Below are 16787 nucleotides of genomic sequence, written 5' to 3' on the forward strand. Positions count from 1 at the left end.
CCCGAGGTGACCACCTTGGCTTTTGTCAAGAGAGTTGTAAGTAGGGTGCAAGATCGCCTACGGCCACATCACCTTGAATGCGCTCGATCTCGTCTGATCTCGCATGCTAAGCAGGGTCGGGCCTGGTTAGTACCTGGATGGGAGACCGCCTGGGAATACCAGGTGCCGTAGGCTTTTTTCCATTATGTTGTTGGCTTTGGCGAACTGCTGTATTTTTCCTTTCGATTGCCCGAGGTGACCACCTTGGCTTTTGTCAAGAGAGTTGTAAGTAGGGTGCAAGATCACCTACGGCCACATCACCCTGAATGCGCTCGATCTCGTCTGATCTCGGATGCTAAGCAGGGTCGGGCCTGGTTAGTACCTGGATGGGAGACCGCCTGGGAATACCAGGTGCCGTAGGCTTTTTTCCATTATGTTGTTGGCTTTGGCGACCTGCTGTATTTTTCCTCTCGATTGCCCGAGGTGACCACCTTGGCTTTTGTCAAGAGAGTTGTAAGTAGGGTGCAAGATCGCCTACGGCCACATCACCCTGAATGCGCTTGATCTCGTCTGATCTCGCATGCTAAGCAGGGTCGGGCCTGGTTAGTACCTGGATGGGAGACCGCCTGGGAATACCAGGTGCCGTAGGCTTATTTCCATTATGTTGTTGGCTTTGGCGAACTGCTGTATTTTTCCTTTCGATTGCCCGAGGTGACCACCTTGGCTTTTGTCAAGAGAGTTGTAAGTAGGGTGCAAGATCACCTACGGCCACATCACCCTGAATGCGCTCGATCTCGTCTGATCTCGGATGCTAAGCAGGGTCGGGCCTGGTTAGTACCTGGATGGGAGACCGCCTGGGAATACCAGGTGCCGTAGGCTTTTTTCCATTATGTTGTTGGCTCTGGCGACCTGCTGTATTTTTCCTCTCGATTGCCCGAGGTGACCACCTTGGCTTTTGTCAAGAGAGTTGTAAGTAGGGTGCAAGATCGCCTACGGCCACATCACCCTGAATGCGCTTGATCTCGTCTGATCTCGGATGCTAAGCAGGGTCGGGCCTGGTTAGTACCTGGATGGGAGACCGCCTGGGAATACCAGGTGCCGTAGGCTTTTTTCCATTATGTTGTTGCCTTTGGCGACCTGCTGTATTTTTCCTCTCGATTGCCCGAGGTGACCACCTTGGCTTTTGTCAAGAGAGTTGTAAGTAGGGTGCAAGCTCGCCTACGGCCACATCACCCTGAATGCGCTCGATCTCGTCTGATCTCGGATGCTAAGCAGGGTCGGGCCTGGTTAGTACCTGGATGGGAGACCGCCTGGGAATACCAGGTGCCGTAGGCTTTTTTCCATTATGTTGTTGCCTTTGGCGACCTGCTGTATTTTTCCTCTCGATTGCCCGAGGTGACCACCTTGGCTTTTGTCAAGAGAGTTGTAAGTAGGGTGCAAGATCGCCTACGGCCACATCACCCTGAATGCGCTTGATCTCGTCTGATCTCGGATGCTAAGCAGGGTCGGGCCTGGTTAGTACCTGGATGGGAGACCGCCTGGGAATACCAGGTGCCGTAGGCTTTTTTCCATTATGTTGTTGCCTTTGGCGACCTGCTGTATTTTTCCTCTCGATTGCCCGAGGTGACCACCTTGGCTTTTGTCAAGAGAGTTGTAAGTAGGGTGCAAGCTCGCCTACGGCCACATCACCCTGAATGCGCTCGATCTCGTCTGATCTCGGATGCTAAGCAGGGTCGGGCCTGGTTAGTACCTGGATGGGAGACCGCCTGGGAATACCAGGTGCCGTCGGCTTTTTTCCATTATGTTGTTGGCTTTGGCGACCTGCTGTATTTTTCCTCTCGATTGCCCGAGGTGACCACCTTGGCTTTTGTCAAGAGAGTTGTAAGTAGGGTGCAAGATCGCCTACAGCCACATCACCCTGAATGCGCTCGATCTCGTCTGATCTCGGATGCTAAGCAGGGTCGGGCCTGGTTAGTACCTGGATGGGAGACCGCCTGGGAATACCAGGTGCCGTAGGCTTTTTTCCATTATGTTGTTGGCTTTGGCGACCTGCTGTATTTTTCCTCTCGATTGCCCGAGGTGACCACCTTGGCTTTTGTCAAGAGAGTTGTAAGTAGGGTGCAAGCTCGCCTACGGCCACATCACCCTGAATGCGCTCGATCTCGTCTGATCTCGGATGCTAAGCAGGGTCGGGCCTGGTTAGTACCTGGATGGGAGACCGCCTGGGAATACCAGGTGCCGTAGGCTTTTTTCCATTATGTTGTTGGCTTTGGCGACCTGCTGTATTTTTCCTCTCGATTGCCCGAGGTGACCACCTTGGCTTTTGTTAAGAGAGTTGTAAGTAGGGTGCAAGATCGCCTACGGCCACATCACCCTGAATGCGCTCGATCTCGTCTGATCTTGGATGCTAAGCAGGGTCGGGCCTGGTTAGTACCTGGATGGGAGACCGCCTGGGAATACCAGGTGCTGTAGGCTTTTTTCTATTATGTTGTTGGCTTTGGCGACCTGCTGTATTTTTCCTCTCGATTGCCTGAGGTGACCACCTTGGCTTTTGTCAAGAGAGTTGTAAGTAGGTTGCAAGATCGCCTACGGCCACATCACCCTAAATGCGCTCGATCTCGTCTGATCTCGGATGCTAAGCAGGGTCGGGCCTGGTTAGTACCTGGATGGGAGACCGCCTGGGAATACCAGGTGCCGTAGGCTTTTTTCCATTATGTTGTTGGCTTTGGCGACCTGCTGTATTTTTCCTCTCGATTGCCCGAGGTGACCACCTTGGCTTTTGTCAAGAGAGTTGTAAGTAGGATGCAAGATCGCCTACGGCCACATCACCCTGAATGCGCTCGATCTCGTCTGATCTCGGATGCTAAGCAGGGTCGGGCCTGGTTAGTACCTGGATGGGAGACCACCTGGGAATACCAGGTGCCGTAGGCTTTTTTCCATTATGTTGTTGGCTTTGGCGACCTGCTGTATTTTTCCTCTCGATTGCCCGAGGTGACCACCTTGGCTTTTGTCAAGAGAGTTGTAAGTAAGGAGTAAGATTGCCTACGGCCACATCACCCTGAATGCGCTCGATCTCGTCTTATCTCGGACGCTAAGCAGGGTCGGGCCTGGTTAGTACCTGGGTGGGAGACCACCTGGGAATGCCAGGTGCCGTAGGCTTTTTTCCATTATGTTGTTGGCTTTGGCGACCTGCTGTATTTTTCCTCTCGATTGCCCGAGGTGACCACCTTGGCTTTTGTCAAGAGAGTTGTAAGTAGGGTGCAAGATCGCCTACAGCCACATCACCCTGAATGCACTCGATCTCGTCTGATCTCGGATGCTAAGCAGGGTCGGGCCTGGTTAGTACCTGGATGGGAGACCACCTGGGAATACCAGGTGCCGTAGGCTTTTTTCCATTATGTTGTTGGCTTTGGCGACCTGCTGTATTTTTCCTCTCGATTGCCCGAGGTGACCACCTTGGCTTTTGTCAAGAGAGTTGTAAGTAAGGTGTAAGATTGCCTACGGCCACATCACCCTGAATGCGCTCGATCTCGTCTGATCTCGGATTCTAAGCAGGGTCGGGCCTGGTTAGTACCTGGACGGGAGACCGCCTGGGAATACCAGGTGCCGTAGGCTTTTTTCCATTATGTTTTTGGCTTTGGCGACCTGCTGTATTTTTCCTCTCGATTGCCCGAGGTGACCACCTTGGCTTTTGTCAAGAGAGTTGTAAGTAGGGTGCAAGATCGCCTACGGCCACATCACCCTGAATGCGCTTGATCTCGTCTGATCTCGGATGCTAAGCAGGGTCGAGCCTGGTTAGTACCTGCATGGAAGACCGCCTGGGAATACCAGGTGCTGTATGCTTTTTTCCATTATGTTGTTGGCTTTGGTGACCTGCTGTATTTTTCCTCTCGATTGCCTGAGGTGACCACCTTGGCTTTTGTCAAGAGAGTTGTAAGTAGGGTGCAAGATTGCCTACGGCCACATCACCCTGGATGCGCTCGATCTCGTCTGAACTCGGATGCTAAGCAGGGTCGGGCCTAGTTAGTACCTGGATGGGGGACCGCCTGGGAATACCAGGTGCCGTAGGCTTTTTTCCATTATGTTGTTGGCTTTGGCGACCTGCTGTATTTTTCCTCTCGATTGCCCGAGGTGACCACCTTGGCTTTTTTCAAGAGAGTTGTAAGTAGGATGCAAGATCGCCTACGGCCACATCACCCTGAATGCGCTCGATCTCGGATGCTAAGCAGGGTCGGGCCTGGTTAGTACCTGGATTGGAGACCGCCTGGGAATACCAGGTGCCGTAGGCTTTTTTCCATTATGTTGTTGGCTTTGGCGACCTGCTGTATTTTTCCTCTCGATTGCCCGAGGTGACCACCTTGGCTTTTGTCAAGAGAGTTGTAAGTAGGGTGCAAGATCGCCTACGGCCACATTACCCTGAATGCGCTCGATCTCGTCTGATCTCGGATGCTAAGCAGGGTCGAGCCTGGTTAGTACCTGCATGGAAGACCGCCTGGGAATACCAGGTGCTGTATGCTTTTTTCCATTATGTTGTTGGCTTTGGTGACCTGCTGTATTTTTCCTCTCGATTGCCTGAGGTGACCACCTTGGCTTTTGTCAAGAGAGTTGTAAGTAGGGTGCACGATTGCCTACGGCCACATCACCCTGAATGCGCTCGATCTCGTCTGAACTCGGATGCTAAGCAGGGTCGGGCCTGGTTAGTACCTGGATGGGGGACCGCCTGGGAATACCAGGTGCCGTAGGCTTTTTTCCATTATGTTGTTGGCTTTGGCGACCTGCTGTATTTTTCCTCTCGATTGCCCGAGGTGACCACCTTGGCTTTTGTCAAGAGAGTTGTAAGTAGGGTGCAAAATCGCCTATGGCCACATCACCCTGAATGCGCTCGATCTCGTCTGATCTCGGATGCTAAGCAGGGTCGGGCCTGGTTAGTACCTGGATGGGAGACCGCCTGGGAATACCAGGTGCCGTAGGCTTTTTTCCATTATGTTGTTGGCTTTGGCGACCTGCTGTATTTTTCCTCTCGATTGCCCGAGGTGACCACCTTGGCTTTTTTCAAGAGAGTTGTAAGTAGGATACAAGATCGCCTACGGCCACATCACCCTGAATGCGCTCGATCTCGGAAGCTAAGCAGGGTCGGGCCTGGATGGGAGACCGCCTGGGAATTCCAGGTGCCGTAGGCTTTTTTCCATTATGTTGTTGGCTTTGGCGACCTGCTGTATTTTTCCTCTCGATTGCCCGAGGTGACCACCTTGGCTTTTGTCAAGAGAGTTGTAAGTAGGGTGCAAGATTGCCTACGGCCACATCACCCTGAATGCGCTCCATCTCGTCTGATCTCGGATGCTAAGCAGGGTCGGGCCTGGTTAGTACCTGGATGGGAGACCGCCTGGGAATACCAGGTGTCGTAGGCTTTTTTCCATTATGTTGTTGGTTTTGGCGACCTGCTGTATTTTTCCTCTCGATTGCCCGAGGTGACCACCTTGGCTTTTGTCAAGAGAGTTGTAAGTAGGGTGCAAGATCGCCTACGGCCACATCACCCTGAATGCACTCGATCTCGTCTGATCTCGGATGCTAAGCAGGGTCGGGCCTGGTTAGTACCTGGATGGGAGACCGCCTGGGAATACCAGGTGCCGTAGGCCTTTTTCCATTATGTTGTTGGCTTTGGCGACCTGCTGTATTTTTCCTCTCCATTGCCCGAGGTGACCACCTTGGCTTTTGTCAAGAGAGTTGTAAGTAGGGTGCAAGATCGCCTTCGGCCACATCACCCTGAATGCGCTTGATCTCGTCTGATCTCGGATGCTAAGCAGGGTCGGGCCTGGTTAGTACCTGGATGGGAGACCGCCTGGGAATACCAGGTGCCGTAGGCTTTTTTCCATTATGTTGTTGGCTTTGGCGACCTGCTGTATTTTTCCTCTCGATTGCCCGAAGTGACCACCTTGGCTTTTGTCAAGAGAGTTGTAAGTAGGGTGCAAGATCGCCTACGGCCACATCACCCTGAATGCGCTCGATCTCATCTGATCTCGCATGCTAAGCAGGGTCGGGCCTGGTTAGTACCTGGATATGGAGACCGCCTGGGAATACCAGGTGCCGTAGGCTTTTTTCCATTATGTTGTTGGCTTTGGCGACCTGCTGTATTTTTCCTCTCGATTGCCCGAGGTGACCACCTTGGCTTTTGTCAAGAGAGTTGTAAGTAGGGTGCAAGATTGCCTACGGCCACATCACACTGAATGCGCTCGATCTCATCTGATCTCGGATGCCAAGCAGGGTCGGGCCTGGTTAGTACCTGGATGGGAGACCGCCTGGGAATACCAGGTGCCGTAGGCTTTTTTCCATTATGTTGTTGGCTTTGGCGACCTGCTGTATTTTTCCTCTCGATTGCCCGAGGTGACCACCTTGGCTTTTGTCAAGAGAGTTGTAAGTAGGGTGCAAGATCGCATACGGCCACATCACCCTGAATGCGCTCGATCTCGTCTGATCTCGGATGCCAAGCAGGGTCGGGCCTGGTTAGTACCTGGATGGGAGACCGCCTGGGAATACCAGGTGCCGTAGGCTTTTTTCCATTATGTTGTTGGCTTTGGCGACCTGCTGTATTTTTCCTCTCGATTGCCCGAGGTGACCACCTTGGCTTTTGTCAAGAGAGTTGTAAGTAGGGTGCAAGATCGCCTACAGCCACCTCACCCTGAATGCGCTCGATCTCGTCTGATCTCGGATGCTAAGCAAGTTCGGGCCTGGTTAGTACCTGGATGGGAGACCGCCTGGGAATACCAGGTGTCGTAGGCTTTTTTCCATTATGTTGTTGGCTTTGGTGACCTGCTGTATTTTTCCTCTTGTTTGCCCAAGGTGACCACCTTGGCTTTTGTCAAGAGAGTTGTAAGTAGGGTGCCAGATCACCTATGGCCACATCACCCTGAATGTGCTTGATCTCGTCTGATCTCGGATGCTAAGCAGCGTCGGGCCTGGTTAGTACCTGGATTGGAGACCGCCTGGGAATACCAGGTGCCGTAGGCTTTTTTCCATTATGTTGTTGGCTTTGGCGGCCTGCTGTATTTTTCTTCTCTATTGCCCGAGGTGACCACCTTGGCTTTTGTCAAGAGAGTTGTAAGTAGGGTGCAAGGTCGCCTACGGCCACATCACCCTGAATGCGCTTGATCTCGTCTGATCTCGGATGCTAAGCAGGGTCGGGCCTGGTTAGTACCCGGATGGGAGACCGCCTGGGAATACCAGGTGCCGTAGGCTTTTTTCCATTATGTTGTTGGCTTTGGCGACCTGCTGTATTTTTCCTCTCGATTGCCCGAGGTGACCACCTTGGCTTTTGTCAAGAGAGTTGTAAGTAGGGTGCAAGATCGCCTACGGCCACATCACCCTGAATGCACTCGATCTCTTCTGATCTCGGATGCCAAGCAGGATCGGGCCTGGTTAGTACCTGGATGGGAGACCGCCTGGGAATACCAGGTGCCGTAGGCTTTTTTCCATTATGTTGTTGGCTTTGGCGACCTGCTGTATTTTTCCTCTCGATTGCCCGAGGTGACCACCTTGGCTTTTGTCAAGAGAGTTGTAAGTAGGGTGCAAGATCGCCTACAGCCACATCACCCTGAATGCACTCGATCTCGTCTGATCTCGGATGCAAAGCAGGGTCGGGCCTGGTTAGTACCTGGATGGGAGACCGCCTGGGAATACCAGGTGCCGTAGGCTTTTTTCCATTATGTTGTTGGCTTTGGCGACCTGCTGTATTTTTCCTCTCGATTGCCCGAGGTGACCACCTTGGCTTTTGTCAAGAGAGTTGTAAGTAGGGTGTAAGATCGCCTACGGCCACATCACCCTGAATGCGCTGGATCTCGTCTGATCTCGGATGCTAAGCAGGGTCAGGCCTGGTTAGTACCCGGATGGGAGACCGCCCGGGAATACCAGGTGCCGTAGGCTTTTTTCCATTATGTTGTTGGCTTTGGTGACCTGCTGTATTTTTCCTCTCGATTGCCCGAGGTGACCACCTTGGCTTTTGTCAAGAGAGTTGTAAGTAGGGTGCAAGATTGCCTACAGCCACATCACCCTGAATGGGCTCGATCTCGTCTGATCTCGGATGCTAAGCAGCGTCGGGCCTGGTTAGTACCTGGATGGGAGACCGCCTGGGAATACCAGGTGCCGTAGGCTTTTTTCCATTATGTTGTTGGGTTTGGCGACCTGCTGTATTTTTCCTCTCTATTGCCCGAGGTGACCACCTTGGCTTTTGTCAAGAGAGTTGTAAGTAGGGTGCAAGATCGCCTATGGCCACATCACCCTGAATGTGCTCGATCTCGTCTGATCTCGGATGCTAAGCAGGGTCGGGCCTGGTTAGTACCCGAATGGGAGACCGCCTGGGAATACCAGGTGCTGTAGGCTTTTTTCCATTATGTTGTTGGCTTTGGCGACCTGCTGTATTTTTCCTCTCTATTGCCCGAGGTGACCACCTTGGCTTTTGTCAAGAGAGTTGTAAGTAGGGTGCAAGATCGCCTATGGCCACATCACCCTGAATGCGCTCGATCTCGTCTGATCTCGGATGCTAAGCAGGATCGGGCCTTGTTAGTACCTGGATGGGAGACCGCCTGGGAATACCAGGTGCCGTAGGCTTTTTTCCATTATGTTGTTGGGTTTGGCGACCTGCTGTATTTTTCCTCTCTATTGCCCGAGGTGACCACCTTGGCTTTTGTCAAGAGAGTTGTAAGTAGGGTGCAAGATCGCCTATGGCCACATCACCCTGAATGTGCTCGATCACGTCTGATCTCGGATGCTAAGCAGGGTCGGGCCTGGTTAGTACCCGGATGGGAGACCACCTGGGAATACCAGGTGCCGTAGGCTTTTTTCCATTATGTTGTTGGCTTTGGCGACCTGCTGTATTTTTCCTCTCGATTGCCCGAGGTGACCACCTTGGCTTTTGTCAAAAGAGTTGTAAGTAGGGTGCAAGATCGCCTACGGTCACATCACCCTGAATGCGCTCGATCTCGCCTGATCTCGGATGCTAAGCAGGGTTGGGCCTGGTTAGTACCCGGATGGGAGACCGCCTGGGAATACCAGGTGCTGTAGGCTTTTTTCCATTATGTTGTTGGCTTTGGCGACCTGCTGTATTTTTCCTCTCGATTGCCCGAGGTGACCACCTTGGCTTTTGTCAAGAGAGTTGTAAGTAGGGTGCAAGATCGCCTACGGCCACATCACCCTGAATGCGCTCAATCTCGTCTGATCTCGGATGCTAAGCAGGGTCGGGCCTGGTTAGTACCCGGATGGGAGACCGCCTGGGAATACCAGGTGCCGTAGGCTTTTTTCCATTATGTTGTTGGCTTTGGCGACCTGCTGTATTTTTCCTCTCGATTGCCCGAGGTGACCACCTTGGCTTTTGTCAAGAGAGTTGTAAGTAGGGTGCAAGATTGCCTACGATCACATCACCCTGAATGCGCTCGATCTCGTCTGATCTCGGATGCTAAGCAGGGTCGGGCCTGGTTAGTACCCGGATGGGAGACCGCCTGGGAATACCAGGTGCTGTAGGCTTTTTCCATTATGTTGTCGGCTTTGGCGACCTGCTGTATTTTTCGTCTCGATTGCCCGAGGTGACCACCTTGGCTTTTGTCAAGAGAGTTGTAAGTAGGGTGCAAGATCACCTACGGCCACATCACCCTGAATGCGCTCGATCTCGTCTGATCTCGGATGCTAAGCAGGGTCGGGCCTGGTTAGTACCCGGATGGGAGTCCGCCTGGGAATACCAGGTGCTGTAGGCTTTTTTCCATTATGTTGTTGGCTTTGGCGACCTGCTGTATTTTTCCTCTCGATTGCCCGAGGTGACCACCTTGGCTTTTGTCAAGAGAGTTGTAAGTAGTGTGCAAGATTGCCTACGGCCACATCACCCTGAATGTGCTCTATCTCGTCTTATCTTGGATGCTAAGCAGGGTCGGGCCTGGTTAGTACCTGGATGGGAGACCGCCTGGGAATACCAGGTGCCGTAGGCTTTTTTCCATTATGTTGTTGGCTTTGGCGACCTGCTGTATTTTTCCTCTCGATTGCCCGAGGTGACCACCTTGGCTTTTGTCAAGAGAGTTGTAAGTAGGGTGCAAGATCGCCTACGGCCACATCACCCTGAATGCGCTCTATCTCGTCTGATCTAAGTTGCTAAGCAGGGTCGGGCCTGGTTAGTACCCGGATGGGAGACCGCCTGGGTATACCAGGTGCCGTAGGCTTTTTTCCATTATGCTGTTGGCTTTGGCGACCTGCTGTATTTTTCCTCTCCATTGCCCGAGGTGACCACCTTGGCTTTTGTCAAGAGAGTTGTAAGTAGGGGGCAAAATTGCCTACGGCCACATCACCCTGAATGTGCTCGATCTCGTCTGATCTCGGATGCTAAGCAGAGTCAGGCCTGGTTAGTACCCGGATGGGAGACCACCTGGGAATACCAGGTGCTGTAGGCTTTTTTCCATTATGTTGTTGGCTTTGGCGACCTGCTGTATTTTTCCTCTCGATTGCCCGAGGTGACCACCTTGGCTTTTGTCAAGAGAGTTGTAAGTAGGGTGCAAGATAGCTTACGGCCACATCACCCTGAATGCGCTCGATCTCGTCTGATCTCGGATGCTAAGCAGGGTCTGGCCTGGTTAGTACCTGCATGGGAGACCGCCTGGGAATACCAGGTGCCGTAGGCTGTTTTCCATTATGTTGTTGGCTTTGGCGACCTGCTGTATTTTTCCTATCGATTGCCTGAGGTGACCACCTTGGCTTTTGTCAAGAGAGTTGTAAGTAGGGTGCAAGATCGCCTACGGCCACATCACCCTGAATGCGCTCGATCTCGTCTGATCTCGGATGCTAAGCAGGGTCGGGCCTGGTTAGTACCTGGATGGGAGAACGCGTGGGAATACTAGGTGCCGTAGTCTTTTTTCCATTATGTTGTTGGCTTTGGCGACCTGCTGTATTTTTCCTCTCGATTGCCCGAGGTGACCACCTTGGCTTTTGTCAAGAGAGTTGTAAGTAGGGTGCAAGATCACCTACGGCCACATCACCCTGAATGCGCTTGATCTCGGATGCTAAGCAGGGTCAGGCCTGGTTAGTACCTGGATGGGAGACCGCCTGGGAATACCAGGTGCCGTAGGCTTTTTTCCATTATGTTGTTGGCTTTGGCGACCTGCTGTATTTTTCCTCTCGATTGCCTGAGGTGACCACCTTGGCTTTTGTCAAGAGAGTTGTAAGTAAGGTGCAAAATCGCCTACGGCCACATCACCCTGAATGCGCTCGATCTCGTCTGATCTCGGATGGGAAGCAGGGTCGGGCCTGGTTAGTACCTGGATGGGAGACCACCTGGGAATACCAGGTGCCGTAGACTTTTTTCCATTATGTTGTTGGCTTTGGCGACCTGCTGTATTTTTCCTCTCGATTGCCTGAGGTGACCACCTTGGCTTTTGTCAAGAGAGTTGTAAGTAGGGTGCAAGATCGCCTTCGGCCACATCACCCTGAATGCGCTCGATCTCGTCTGATCTCGGATGCTAAGCAGAGTCGGGCCTGGTTAGTACCTGGATGGGAGACCGCCTGGGAATACCAGGTGCCGTAGGCTTTTTTCCATTATGTTGTTGGCTTTGGCGACCTGCTGTATTTTTCGCCTCGATTGCCCGAGGTGACCACCTTGGCTTTTGTCAAGAGAGTTGTAAGTAGGGTGCAAAGATTGCCTACGGCCACATCACCCTGAATGTGCTCGATCTCGTCTGATCTCGGATGCTAAGCAGGGTCGGGCCTGGTTAGTACCCGGATGGGAGACCGCCTGGGAATACCAGGTGCCGTAGGCTTTTTTCCATTATGTTGTTGGCTTTGGCGACCTGCTGTATTTTTCCTCTCGATTGCCCGAGGTGACCACCTTGGCTTTTGTCAAGAGAGTTGTAAGTAGGGTGCAAGATTGCCTACGGTCACATCACCCTGAATGCGCTCGATCTCGTCTGATCTCGGATGCTAAGCAGGGTCGGGCCTGGTTAGTACCCGGATGGGAGACCGCCTGGGAATACCAGGTGCTGTAGGCTTTTTTCCATTATGTTGTCGGCTTGGCGACCTGCTGTATTTTTCGTCTCGATTGCCCGAGGTGACCACCTTGGCTTTTGTCAAGAGAGTTGTAAGTAGGGTGCAAGATCACCTACGGCCACATCACCCTGAATGCGCTCGATCTCGTCTGATCTCGGATGCTAAGCAGGGTCGGGCCTGGTTAGTACCCGGATGGGAGACTGCCTGGGAATACCAGGTGCTGTAGGCTTTTTTCCATTATGTTGTTGGCTTTGGCGACCTGCTGTATTTTTCCTCTCGATTGCCCGAGGTGACCACCTTGGCTTTTGTCAAGAGAGTTGTAAGTAGTGTGCAAGATTGCCTACGGCTACATCACCCTGAATGTGCTCTATCTCGTCTTATCTTGGATGCTAAGCAGGGTCGGGCCTGGTTAGTACCTGGATGGGAGACCGCCTGGCAATACCAGGTGCCGTAGGCTTTTTTCCATTATGTTGTTGGCTTTGGCGACCTGCTGTATTTTTCCTCTCGATTGCCCGAGGTGACCACCTTGGCTTTTGTCAAGAGAGTTGTAAGTAGGGTGCAAGATAGCTTACGGCCACATCACCCTGAATGCGCTCGATCTCGTCTGATCTCGGATGCTAAGCAGGGTCTGGCCTGGTTAGTACCTGCATGGGAGACCGCCTGGGAATACCAGGTGCCGTAGGCTTTTTTCCATTATGTTGTTGGCTTTGGCGACCTGCTGTATTTTTCCTCTCGATTGCCCGAGGTGACCACCTTGGCTTTTGTCAAGAGAGTTGTAAGTAGGGTGCAAGATCACCTACGGCCACATCACCCTGAATGCGCTTGATCTCGGATGCTAAGCAGGGTCAGGCCTGGTTAGTACCTGGATGGGAGACCGCCTGGGAATACCAGGTGCCGTAGGCTTTTTTCCATTATGTTGTTGGCTTTGGCGACCTGCTGTATTTTTCCTCTCGATTGCCCGAGGTGACCACCTTGGCTTTAGTCAAGAGAGTTGTAAGTAGGGTGCAAGATCGCCTACGGCCACATCACCCTGAATGCGCTCGATCTCGTCTGATCTCGAATGCTAAGCAGGGTCGGGCCTGGTTAGTACCTGGATGGGAGACCGCCTGGGAATACCAGGTGCCGTAGGCTTTTTTCCATTATGTTGTTGGCTTTGGCGACCTGCTGTATTTTTCCTCTCGATTGCCCGAGGTGACCACTTTGGCTTTTGTCAAGAGAGTTGTAAGTAGGGTGCAAAGATCGCCTACGGCCACATCACCCTGAATGCGCTCGATCTCGTCTGATCTCGGATGCTAAGCAGGGTCAGGCCTGGTTAGTACCTGGATGGGAGACCGCCTGGGAATGTCAGGTGCCGTAGGCTTTTTTCCATTATGTTGTTGGCTTTGGCGACCTGCTGTATTTTTCCTCTCGATTGCCCGAGGTGACCACCTTGGCTTTTGTCAAGAGAGTTGTAAGTAGGGTGCAAGATCGCCTACGGCCACATCACCCTGATTGCGCTTGATCTCGTCTGATCTCGGATGCTAAGCAGGGTCGGGCCTGGTTAGTACCTGGATGGGAGACCGCCTGCGAATACCAGGTGCCGTAGGCTTTTTTCCATTATGTTGTTGGCTTTGGCGACCTGCTGTATTTTTCCTCTCGATTGCCCGAGGTGACCACTTAGGCTTTTGTCAAGAGAGTTGTAAGTAGGGTGCAAAGATCGCCTACGGCCACATCACCCTGAATGCGCTCGATCTCGTCTGATCTCGGATGCTAAGCAGGGTCAGGCCTGGTTAGTACCTGGATGGGAGACCGCCTGGGAATGTCAGGTGCCGTAGGCTTTTTTCCATTATGTTGTTGGCTTTGGCGACCTGCTGTATTTTTCCTCTCGATTGCCCGAGGTGACCACCTTGGCTTTTGTCAAGAGAGTTGTAAGTAGGGTGCAAGATCGCCTACGGCCACATCACCCTGATTGCGCTTGATCTCGTCTGATCTCGGATGCTAAGCAGGGTTGGGCCTGGTTAGTACCTGGATGGGAGACCGCCTGCGAATACCAGGTGCCGTAGGCTTTTTTCCATTATGTTGTTGGCTTTGGCGACCTGCTGTATTTTTCCTCTCGATTGCCTGAGGTGACCACTTTGGCTTTTGTCAAGAGAGTTGTAAGTAGAGTGCAACATAGCCTATGGCCACATCACCCTGAATGCGCTGGATCTCGTCTGATCTCGGATGCTAAGCAGGGTCGGGCCTGGTTAGTACTTGGATGGGAGACCGCCTGGGAATTCCAGGTGCCGTAGGCTTTTTTCCATTATGCTGTTGGCTTTGGCGACCTGCTGTATTTTTCATCTCGATTGCCCGAGGTGACCACCTTGGCTTTTGTCAAGAGAGTTGTAAGTAGGGTGCAAGATCGCCTACGGCCACATTACCCTGATTGCGCTTGATCTCGTCTGATCTCGGATGCTAAGCAGGGTCGGGCCTGGTTAGTACCTGGATGGGAGACCGCCTGCGAATACCAGGTGCCGTAGGCTTTTTTCCATTATGTTGTTGGCTTTGGCGACCTGCTGTATTTTTCCTCTCGATTGCCCGAGGTGACCACCTTGGCTTTTGTCAAGAGAGTTGTAAGTAGGGTGCAAGATAGCCTATGGCCACATCACCCTGAATGCGCTCGATCTCGTCTGAACTCGGATGCAAAGCAGGGTCAGGCCTGGTTAGTACCTGGATGGGAGACCGCCTGGGAATACCAGGTGCCGTAGGCTTTTTTCCATTATGTTGTTGGCTTTGGCGACCTGCTGTATTTTTCCTCTCGATTGCCCGAGGTGACCACCTTGGCTTTTGTCAAGAGAGTTGTAAGTAGGGTGCCAGATCGCCTACAGCCACATCACCCTGAATGTGCTCGATCTCGTCTGATCTCGGATGCTAAGCAGGGTTGGGCCTGGTTAGTACCTGGATGGGAGACCGCCTGGGAATACCAGGTGCTGTAGGCTTTTTTCCATTATGCTGTTGGCTTTGGCGACCTGCTGTATTTTTCGCCTCGATTGCCCGAGGTGACCACCTTGGCTTTTGTCAAGAGAGTTGTAAGTAGGGTGCAAGATCGCCTACGGCCACATCACCCTGAATGCGCTCGATCTCGTCTGATCTCGGATGCTAAGCAGGGTCGGGCCTGGTTAGTACCTGGATGGGAGACCGCCTGGGAATACCAGGTGCCGTAGGCTTTTTTCCATTATGTTGTTGGCTTTGGCGACCTGCTGTATTTTTCCTCTCGATTGCACGAGGTGACCACCTTGGCTTTTGTCAAGAGAGTTGTAAGTAGGGTGCAAGTTTGCCTACGGCTACATCACCCTGAATGCGCTCAATCTCGTCTGATCTCGGATGCTAAGCAGGGTCGGCCTGGTTAGTACCTGCATGGGAGACCGCCTGGGAATACCAGGTGCCGTAGGCTTTTTTCCATTATGTTGTTGGCTTTGGCGACCTGCTGTATTTTTCTTATCGATTGCCTGAGGTGACCACCTTGGCTTTTTTCAAGAGAGTTGTAAGTAGGGTGCAAGATCACCTACGGCCACATCACCCTGAATGCGCTCGATCTTGTCTGATCTCGGATGCTAAGCAGGGTCGGGCCTGATTAGTACCTGGATGGGAGAACGCCTGGGAATACTAGGTGCCGTAGGCTTTTTTCCATTATGTTGTTGGCTTTGGCGACCTGCTGTATTTTTCCTCCTGATTGCCCGAGGTGACCACCTTGGCTTTTGTCAAGAGAGTTGTAAGTAGGGTGCAAGATCACCTACGGCCACATCACCCTGAATGCGCGCGGTCTCATCTGATCTCGGATGCTAAGCAGGGTCAGGCCTGGTTAGTACCTGGATGGGAGACCGCCTGGGAATACCAGGTGCCGTAGGCTTTTTTCCATTATGTTGTTGGCTTTGGCGACCTGCTGTATTTTTCCTCTCGATTGCCCGAGGTGACCACCTTGGCTTTTGTCAAGAGAGTTGTAAGTAGGGTGCAAGATTGCCTACTGCCACATCACCCGGAATGCGCTCGATCTCGTCTGATCTCGGATGCTAAGCAGGGTCGGGCCTGGTTAGTACCAGGATGGGAGACCGCCTGAGAATACCAGGTGCCGTAGGCTTTTTTCCATTATGTTGTTGGCTTTGGCGACCTGCTGTATTTTTCCCCTCGATTGCCCGAGGTGACCACCATGGCTTTTGTCAAGAGAGTTGTAAGTAGGGTGCAAGATCGCCTACAGCCACATCACCGTGAATGCGCTCAATCTCATCTGATCTCGGATGCTAAGCAGGGTCGGGCCTGGTTAGTACCAGGATGGGAGACCGCCTGAGAATACCAGGTGCCGTAGGCTTTTTTCCATTATGTTGTTGGCTTTGGCGACCTGCTGTATTTTTCCCCTCGATTGCCCGAGGTGACCACCTTGGCTTTTGTCAAGAGAGTTGTAAGTAGCGTGCAAGTTCGCCTACAGCCACATCACCCTGAATGCGCTCGATCTCGTCTGATCTCGGATGCTAAGCAGGGTCGTGCCTGGTTAGTACCTGGATGGGAGACCGCCTGGCAGGGGCGTAACTAGAAATCACAGGGCCCCATAGCAAAATGTTGTATGGGCCCCCCCCCAAAAAAAAATAACTAATGCCATTGAACAACAGATTACCACACCCATGTGGCACAGTACCCAGGCAACAGCTTATATTCATTTCGAACAACAAAGTATGCAGTATACTGTATGCAGCCCCTGAAGGACACAGATTGCTGACCTCCATCAGTACAGTGCAGACCCCCCAGCAGTACAGACACCCCCTACCTCAGTGCAGAACCCCAGCAGT

General features: G+C 52.5%; 47 non-coding genes and 24 pseudogenes across 47 annotated transcripts; all 71 read left to right on the plus strand.

The window, feature by feature from the left end:
* Window positions 1-55: 55 nt before the first annotated feature.
* On the plus strand, window positions 56-174 carry LOC143951276 (5S ribosomal RNA). The gene has a single exon (XR_013266563.1). It is a non-coding gene; the product is annotated as a 5S ribosomal RNA (ribosomal RNA).
* Window positions 175-283: 109 nt separating this feature from the next.
* Window positions 284-402, plus strand: LOC143950404 (5S ribosomal RNA). The gene has a single exon (XR_013265809.1). It is a non-coding gene; the product is annotated as a 5S ribosomal RNA (ribosomal RNA).
* Window positions 403-511: 109 nt separating this feature from the next.
* Window positions 512-630, plus strand: LOC143951872 (5S ribosomal RNA). The gene has a single exon (XR_013267103.1). It is a non-coding gene; the product is annotated as a 5S ribosomal RNA (ribosomal RNA).
* A 109-nt stretch (window positions 631-739) lies between these two features.
* Window positions 740-858, plus strand: LOC143950405 (5S ribosomal RNA). The gene has a single exon (XR_013265810.1). It is a non-coding gene; the product is annotated as a 5S ribosomal RNA (ribosomal RNA).
* Window positions 859-967: 109 nt separating this feature from the next.
* Window positions 968-1086, plus strand: LOC143950247 (5S ribosomal RNA). Its single transcript, XR_013265667.1, has one exon. It is a non-coding gene; the product is annotated as a 5S ribosomal RNA (ribosomal RNA).
* A 109-nt stretch (window positions 1087-1195) lies between these two features.
* On the plus strand, window positions 1196-1314 carry LOC143951917 (5S ribosomal RNA). Its single transcript, XR_013267144.1, has one exon. It is a non-coding gene; the product is annotated as a 5S ribosomal RNA (ribosomal RNA).
* A 109-nt stretch (window positions 1315-1423) lies between these two features.
* LOC143950248 (5S ribosomal RNA) lies at window positions 1424-1542 on the plus strand. The gene has a single exon (XR_013265668.1). It is a non-coding gene; the product is annotated as a 5S ribosomal RNA (ribosomal RNA).
* Window positions 1543-1651: 109 nt separating this feature from the next.
* LOC143950730 (5S ribosomal RNA) lies at window positions 1652-1770 on the plus strand. Its single transcript, XR_013266070.1, has one exon. It is a non-coding gene; the product is annotated as a 5S ribosomal RNA (ribosomal RNA).
* Window positions 1771-1879: 109 nt separating this feature from the next.
* On the plus strand, window positions 1880-1998 carry LOC143951480 (5S ribosomal RNA). Its single transcript, XR_013266749.1, has one exon. It is a non-coding gene; the product is annotated as a 5S ribosomal RNA (ribosomal RNA).
* A 109-nt stretch (window positions 1999-2107) lies between these two features.
* Window positions 2108-2226, plus strand: LOC143951929 (5S ribosomal RNA). Its single transcript, XR_013267155.1, has one exon. It is a non-coding gene; the product is annotated as a 5S ribosomal RNA (ribosomal RNA).
* Window positions 2227-2335: 109 nt separating this feature from the next.
* LOC143951242 (5S ribosomal RNA) lies at window positions 2336-2454 on the plus strand. Its single transcript, XR_013266532.1, has one exon. It is a non-coding gene; the product is annotated as a 5S ribosomal RNA (ribosomal RNA).
* A 109-nt stretch (window positions 2455-2563) lies between these two features.
* Window positions 2564-2682, plus strand: LOC143950935 (5S ribosomal RNA). The gene has a single exon (XR_013266254.1). It is a non-coding gene; the product is annotated as a 5S ribosomal RNA (ribosomal RNA).
* A 109-nt stretch (window positions 2683-2791) lies between these two features.
* LOC143951010 (5S ribosomal RNA) lies at window positions 2792-2910 on the plus strand. Its single transcript, XR_013266322.1, has one exon. It is a non-coding gene; the product is annotated as a 5S ribosomal RNA (ribosomal RNA).
* A 109-nt stretch (window positions 2911-3019) lies between these two features.
* On the plus strand, window positions 3020-3138 carry LOC143954249 (5S ribosomal RNA). Its single transcript, XR_013269258.1, has one exon. It is a non-coding gene; the product is annotated as a 5S ribosomal RNA (ribosomal RNA).
* Window positions 3139-3247: 109 nt separating this feature from the next.
* On the plus strand, window positions 3248-3366 carry LOC143950186 (5S ribosomal RNA). Its single transcript, XR_013265612.1, has one exon. It is a non-coding gene; the product is annotated as a 5S ribosomal RNA (ribosomal RNA).
* A 109-nt stretch (window positions 3367-3475) lies between these two features.
* On the plus strand, window positions 3476-3594 carry LOC143953977 (5S ribosomal RNA). The gene has a single exon (XR_013269010.1). It is a non-coding gene; the product is annotated as a 5S ribosomal RNA (ribosomal RNA).
* Window positions 3595-3703: 109 nt separating this feature from the next.
* On the plus strand, window positions 3704-3822 carry LOC143943785 (5S ribosomal RNA; annotated as a pseudogene).
* A 109-nt stretch (window positions 3823-3931) lies between these two features.
* Window positions 3932-4050, plus strand: LOC143950717 (5S ribosomal RNA). Its single transcript, XR_013266058.1, has one exon. It is a non-coding gene; the product is annotated as a 5S ribosomal RNA (ribosomal RNA).
* A 109-nt stretch (window positions 4051-4159) lies between these two features.
* LOC143948208 (5S ribosomal RNA) lies at window positions 4160-4268 on the plus strand (annotated as a pseudogene).
* A 109-nt stretch (window positions 4269-4377) lies between these two features.
* Window positions 4378-4496, plus strand: LOC143943864 (5S ribosomal RNA; annotated as a pseudogene).
* Window positions 4497-4605: 109 nt separating this feature from the next.
* Window positions 4606-4724, plus strand: LOC143950398 (5S ribosomal RNA). The gene has a single exon (XR_013265804.1). It is a non-coding gene; the product is annotated as a 5S ribosomal RNA (ribosomal RNA).
* Window positions 4725-4833: 109 nt separating this feature from the next.
* On the plus strand, window positions 4834-4952 carry LOC143946190 (5S ribosomal RNA). The gene has a single exon (XR_013265188.1). It is a non-coding gene; the product is annotated as a 5S ribosomal RNA (ribosomal RNA).
* Window positions 4953-5268: 316 nt separating this feature from the next.
* On the plus strand, window positions 5269-5387 carry LOC143954740 (5S ribosomal RNA). Its single transcript, XR_013269700.1, has one exon. It is a non-coding gene; the product is annotated as a 5S ribosomal RNA (ribosomal RNA).
* A 109-nt stretch (window positions 5388-5496) lies between these two features.
* On the plus strand, window positions 5497-5615 carry LOC143950245 (5S ribosomal RNA). Its single transcript, XR_013265665.1, has one exon. It is a non-coding gene; the product is annotated as a 5S ribosomal RNA (ribosomal RNA).
* A 109-nt stretch (window positions 5616-5724) lies between these two features.
* On the plus strand, window positions 5725-5843 carry LOC143952208 (5S ribosomal RNA). Its single transcript, XR_013267407.1, has one exon. It is a non-coding gene; the product is annotated as a 5S ribosomal RNA (ribosomal RNA).
* Window positions 5844-5952: 109 nt separating this feature from the next.
* LOC143945484 (5S ribosomal RNA) lies at window positions 5953-6072 on the plus strand (annotated as a pseudogene).
* Window positions 6073-6181: 109 nt separating this feature from the next.
* On the plus strand, window positions 6182-6300 carry LOC143951884 (5S ribosomal RNA). Its single transcript, XR_013267114.1, has one exon. It is a non-coding gene; the product is annotated as a 5S ribosomal RNA (ribosomal RNA).
* A 109-nt stretch (window positions 6301-6409) lies between these two features.
* Window positions 6410-6528, plus strand: LOC143952321 (5S ribosomal RNA). Its single transcript, XR_013267509.1, has one exon. It is a non-coding gene; the product is annotated as a 5S ribosomal RNA (ribosomal RNA).
* A 109-nt stretch (window positions 6529-6637) lies between these two features.
* On the plus strand, window positions 6638-6756 carry LOC143947210 (5S ribosomal RNA; annotated as a pseudogene).
* A 109-nt stretch (window positions 6757-6865) lies between these two features.
* Window positions 6866-6984, plus strand: LOC143947689 (5S ribosomal RNA; annotated as a pseudogene).
* Window positions 6985-7093: 109 nt separating this feature from the next.
* Window positions 7094-7212, plus strand: LOC143950829 (5S ribosomal RNA). The gene has a single exon (XR_013266160.1). It is a non-coding gene; the product is annotated as a 5S ribosomal RNA (ribosomal RNA).
* A 109-nt stretch (window positions 7213-7321) lies between these two features.
* Window positions 7322-7440, plus strand: LOC143952683 (5S ribosomal RNA). The gene has a single exon (XR_013267836.1). It is a non-coding gene; the product is annotated as a 5S ribosomal RNA (ribosomal RNA).
* A 109-nt stretch (window positions 7441-7549) lies between these two features.
* On the plus strand, window positions 7550-7668 carry LOC143951926 (5S ribosomal RNA). The gene has a single exon (XR_013267152.1). It is a non-coding gene; the product is annotated as a 5S ribosomal RNA (ribosomal RNA).
* A 109-nt stretch (window positions 7669-7777) lies between these two features.
* LOC143944484 (5S ribosomal RNA) lies at window positions 7778-7896 on the plus strand (annotated as a pseudogene).
* Window positions 7897-8005: 109 nt separating this feature from the next.
* Window positions 8006-8124, plus strand: LOC143945743 (5S ribosomal RNA; annotated as a pseudogene).
* Window positions 8125-8233: 109 nt separating this feature from the next.
* LOC143953188 (5S ribosomal RNA) lies at window positions 8234-8352 on the plus strand. Its single transcript, XR_013268293.1, has one exon. It is a non-coding gene; the product is annotated as a 5S ribosomal RNA (ribosomal RNA).
* Window positions 8353-8461: 109 nt separating this feature from the next.
* On the plus strand, window positions 8462-8580 carry LOC143944114 (5S ribosomal RNA; annotated as a pseudogene).
* Window positions 8581-8689: 109 nt separating this feature from the next.
* On the plus strand, window positions 8690-8808 carry LOC143952078 (5S ribosomal RNA). The gene has a single exon (XR_013267290.1). It is a non-coding gene; the product is annotated as a 5S ribosomal RNA (ribosomal RNA).
* A 109-nt stretch (window positions 8809-8917) lies between these two features.
* On the plus strand, window positions 8918-9036 carry LOC143952193 (5S ribosomal RNA). Its single transcript, XR_013267393.1, has one exon. It is a non-coding gene; the product is annotated as a 5S ribosomal RNA (ribosomal RNA).
* Window positions 9037-9145: 109 nt separating this feature from the next.
* On the plus strand, window positions 9146-9264 carry LOC143952637 (5S ribosomal RNA). The gene has a single exon (XR_013267795.1). It is a non-coding gene; the product is annotated as a 5S ribosomal RNA (ribosomal RNA).
* A 109-nt stretch (window positions 9265-9373) lies between these two features.
* Window positions 9374-9492, plus strand: LOC143952676 (5S ribosomal RNA). Its single transcript, XR_013267830.1, has one exon. It is a non-coding gene; the product is annotated as a 5S ribosomal RNA (ribosomal RNA).
* Window positions 9493-9600: 108 nt separating this feature from the next.
* Window positions 9601-9719, plus strand: LOC143953062 (5S ribosomal RNA). Its single transcript, XR_013268179.1, has one exon. It is a non-coding gene; the product is annotated as a 5S ribosomal RNA (ribosomal RNA).
* A 109-nt stretch (window positions 9720-9828) lies between these two features.
* LOC143945995 (5S ribosomal RNA) lies at window positions 9829-9947 on the plus strand (annotated as a pseudogene).
* A 109-nt stretch (window positions 9948-10056) lies between these two features.
* On the plus strand, window positions 10057-10175 carry LOC143945775 (5S ribosomal RNA; annotated as a pseudogene).
* A 109-nt stretch (window positions 10176-10284) lies between these two features.
* Window positions 10285-10403, plus strand: LOC143944410 (5S ribosomal RNA; annotated as a pseudogene).
* Window positions 10404-10512: 109 nt separating this feature from the next.
* LOC143955033 (5S ribosomal RNA) lies at window positions 10513-10631 on the plus strand (annotated as a pseudogene).
* Window positions 10632-10740: 109 nt separating this feature from the next.
* LOC143944549 (5S ribosomal RNA) lies at window positions 10741-10859 on the plus strand (annotated as a pseudogene).
* Window positions 10860-10968: 109 nt separating this feature from the next.
* LOC143948908 (5S ribosomal RNA) lies at window positions 10969-11077 on the plus strand (annotated as a pseudogene).
* A 109-nt stretch (window positions 11078-11186) lies between these two features.
* LOC143953312 (5S ribosomal RNA) lies at window positions 11187-11305 on the plus strand. Its single transcript, XR_013268406.1, has one exon. It is a non-coding gene; the product is annotated as a 5S ribosomal RNA (ribosomal RNA).
* Window positions 11306-11414: 109 nt separating this feature from the next.
* LOC143953098 (5S ribosomal RNA) lies at window positions 11415-11533 on the plus strand. The gene has a single exon (XR_013268211.1). It is a non-coding gene; the product is annotated as a 5S ribosomal RNA (ribosomal RNA).
* A 110-nt stretch (window positions 11534-11643) lies between these two features.
* LOC143950630 (5S ribosomal RNA) lies at window positions 11644-11762 on the plus strand. The gene has a single exon (XR_013265980.1). It is a non-coding gene; the product is annotated as a 5S ribosomal RNA (ribosomal RNA).
* A 109-nt stretch (window positions 11763-11871) lies between these two features.
* Window positions 11872-11990, plus strand: LOC143950378 (5S ribosomal RNA). Its single transcript, XR_013265785.1, has one exon. It is a non-coding gene; the product is annotated as a 5S ribosomal RNA (ribosomal RNA).
* Window positions 11991-12098: 108 nt separating this feature from the next.
* On the plus strand, window positions 12099-12217 carry LOC143953528 (5S ribosomal RNA). Its single transcript, XR_013268601.1, has one exon. It is a non-coding gene; the product is annotated as a 5S ribosomal RNA (ribosomal RNA).
* A 109-nt stretch (window positions 12218-12326) lies between these two features.
* On the plus strand, window positions 12327-12445 carry LOC143948468 (5S ribosomal RNA; annotated as a pseudogene).
* Window positions 12446-12554: 109 nt separating this feature from the next.
* On the plus strand, window positions 12555-12673 carry LOC143955034 (5S ribosomal RNA; annotated as a pseudogene).
* Window positions 12674-12782: 109 nt separating this feature from the next.
* Window positions 12783-12891, plus strand: LOC143948909 (5S ribosomal RNA; annotated as a pseudogene).
* A 109-nt stretch (window positions 12892-13000) lies between these two features.
* LOC143950325 (5S ribosomal RNA) lies at window positions 13001-13119 on the plus strand. Its single transcript, XR_013265737.1, has one exon. It is a non-coding gene; the product is annotated as a 5S ribosomal RNA (ribosomal RNA).
* A 110-nt stretch (window positions 13120-13229) lies between these two features.
* Window positions 13230-13348, plus strand: LOC143953676 (5S ribosomal RNA). Its single transcript, XR_013268736.1, has one exon. It is a non-coding gene; the product is annotated as a 5S ribosomal RNA (ribosomal RNA).
* A 109-nt stretch (window positions 13349-13457) lies between these two features.
* Window positions 13458-13576, plus strand: LOC143953719 (5S ribosomal RNA). Its single transcript, XR_013268775.1, has one exon. It is a non-coding gene; the product is annotated as a 5S ribosomal RNA (ribosomal RNA).
* A 110-nt stretch (window positions 13577-13686) lies between these two features.
* Window positions 13687-13805, plus strand: LOC143953677 (5S ribosomal RNA). The gene has a single exon (XR_013268737.1). It is a non-coding gene; the product is annotated as a 5S ribosomal RNA (ribosomal RNA).
* Window positions 13806-13914: 109 nt separating this feature from the next.
* LOC143953012 (5S ribosomal RNA) lies at window positions 13915-14033 on the plus strand. Its single transcript, XR_013268133.1, has one exon. It is a non-coding gene; the product is annotated as a 5S ribosomal RNA (ribosomal RNA).
* A 109-nt stretch (window positions 14034-14142) lies between these two features.
* Window positions 14143-14261, plus strand: LOC143952590 (5S ribosomal RNA). The gene has a single exon (XR_013267752.1). It is a non-coding gene; the product is annotated as a 5S ribosomal RNA (ribosomal RNA).
* Window positions 14262-14370: 109 nt separating this feature from the next.
* Window positions 14371-14489, plus strand: LOC143943716 (5S ribosomal RNA; annotated as a pseudogene).
* A 109-nt stretch (window positions 14490-14598) lies between these two features.
* On the plus strand, window positions 14599-14717 carry LOC143953248 (5S ribosomal RNA). Its single transcript, XR_013268348.1, has one exon. It is a non-coding gene; the product is annotated as a 5S ribosomal RNA (ribosomal RNA).
* Window positions 14718-14826: 109 nt separating this feature from the next.
* On the plus strand, window positions 14827-14945 carry LOC143949247 (5S ribosomal RNA). The gene has a single exon (XR_013265471.1). It is a non-coding gene; the product is annotated as a 5S ribosomal RNA (ribosomal RNA).
* A 109-nt stretch (window positions 14946-15054) lies between these two features.
* Window positions 15055-15173, plus strand: LOC143951941 (5S ribosomal RNA). Its single transcript, XR_013267166.1, has one exon. It is a non-coding gene; the product is annotated as a 5S ribosomal RNA (ribosomal RNA).
* Window positions 15174-15282: 109 nt separating this feature from the next.
* On the plus strand, window positions 15283-15400 carry LOC143946766 (5S ribosomal RNA; annotated as a pseudogene).
* Window positions 15401-15509: 109 nt separating this feature from the next.
* LOC143946549 (5S ribosomal RNA) lies at window positions 15510-15628 on the plus strand (annotated as a pseudogene).
* Window positions 15629-15737: 109 nt separating this feature from the next.
* On the plus strand, window positions 15738-15856 carry LOC143943645 (5S ribosomal RNA; annotated as a pseudogene).
* A 109-nt stretch (window positions 15857-15965) lies between these two features.
* LOC143944411 (5S ribosomal RNA) lies at window positions 15966-16084 on the plus strand (annotated as a pseudogene).
* A 109-nt stretch (window positions 16085-16193) lies between these two features.
* LOC143946010 (5S ribosomal RNA) lies at window positions 16194-16312 on the plus strand (annotated as a pseudogene).
* Window positions 16313-16787: the final 475 nt, after the last annotated feature.

The sequence above is a fragment of the Lithobates pipiens genome, unplaced genomic scaffold (genome assembly GCF_037356315.1).
Source record: "Lithobates pipiens isolate NorthernLeopardFrog02 unplaced genomic scaffold, aLitPip1_a1.2 Scaffold_30, whole genome shotgun sequence".
Taxonomy (NCBI): Eukaryota; Metazoa; Chordata; class Amphibia; order Anura; family Ranidae; genus Lithobates; species Lithobates pipiens.